This window comes from Marmota marmota, unplaced genomic scaffold (genome assembly GCF_001458135.2).
Source record: "Marmota marmota marmota unplaced genomic scaffold, marMar, whole genome shotgun sequence".
In the NCBI taxonomy this organism is placed as follows: Eukaryota; Metazoa; Chordata; class Mammalia; order Rodentia; family Sciuridae; genus Marmota; species Marmota marmota.
In genome coordinates this window covers 24,678,598-24,680,183 of record NW_026000249.1, presented here as the reverse complement: position 1 = coordinate 24,680,183, position 1,586 = coordinate 24,678,598, and positions in this window count along the sequence as shown.

Below are 1,586 nucleotides of genomic sequence, written 5' to 3'. Positions count from 1 at the left end.
GAGAGAGAGAGAGAGAGAGAGAGAGTGTGTGTGTGTGTGTGTGTGTGTGTGTGTGTGAGAGAGAGAGAGAGAGAGAGAGAGAGAGAGAGAGAGAATTTTAATATTTATTTTTCTTTAGTTTTCGGCAGACACAACATCTTTGTTTGTATGTGGTGCTGAGGATCGAACCTGGGCCGCACGCATGCCAGGCGAGCGCGCTACCGCTTGAGCCACATCCCCAGCCCAATACTTTTAACTTTTATACAGGAATTAAAATTGATTGACACCCAGTCATCACAATATTAAATATTCTGTTTGTCTATAAATTTACTTTTACGAGTGATATTTACACTTCCATTTTGCTTTCTTGCATTCATTTGTTTTCCACTTGAAGGACTCCTGTTAGCGTTTCTTCTAGGGGCTTTATTTGGGAAAGTCTTATATTTTCTTCATTTTTGGAAAACTTTTTTTTTTAGAACATAATACCATTTTTTTCTTTCATTTATTTGAATATATCATCCCAATCCCTTCTGGCTTGCAGGTTTCTGTTAAGAAATCCAATGAGAGTCTCACGGTGGCTTCCTTATATATAATAAATAACTTCTCTTGCTGCTTTCAAATCTCTTCTTTGATTTTTGACAATTTGTCATGCTAGTCAGTTCAGAATGATTTGTGTTCATTCTTTCTGAGATTCTTTGGGTTTTACGAATCTGGAAATTTCATTTCCCTCCCCAGATCCGTGATGTTTCTGGCAATTATTCATTCTTATAAGCTTTTTGCCCCCTTTTCTGTTTTTACCTTTGGAACTCACACAGTGTCTGTGTTGGTTAGCTTGAATGAAATTCTATAATTTCATTAGGATTTCTTCATTCTTTTAATTTTTTTCTTTTTGTTTCTCTGACTCAATATTTCAAATGATCTATCTTTGAGATTGCTCATTCTTTATTCTGCTTGAGCAGGTCTGTTATTGAAACCTTCCAGTGAATTTTTTCCATTTACTATATTCTTCAGTGTCATTTGTCTTTTTTAATAGGTGCTTTCTCTTGGTTGATATTCTCAATTTATCATTTTCCTGATTTCATTTAGTTATTTATCTGTGTTCTTTTGTGACTCTCTGACCATTTTTAAGATGATTATTTTGAATTTATCATCTGATATTGCATAGATCTCCATTTCCTTAGAGTCTATGTCTGGAGATTTATTTTGTACATTTGATTACATCATGTTTCTCTGATATTTTGTGTTCCTTACAGCTTTGATTTTTTAAATGCACAGATACAAAAATCAGCCACCTCTTTTAGTCTTTACAAACCGGTTGTAACCTGGAAAACCCTTGACCAATGAGCTGACTAGAGGTTATCGAGGCCTCTTAACCTTTTTCTATGGATTTATCTTCTTTGGAATCGATTACATTTTAAGTCAAAGGGATTTATTATTTTGAGCTCCTCTCTTTCCTCCTCGATGTCTGACTTCTGTACTTTGTGATGAGATGTTGGAAGCATACTCCTTGCTTTTACTGCTTTCCTTGTGGAGAAATTTTTCACATTCTCCCAATCTTACAGAGGAGTGCAAAAAGCCCCCTTTCAGTTGTTCTTAGCTGCCAGTCT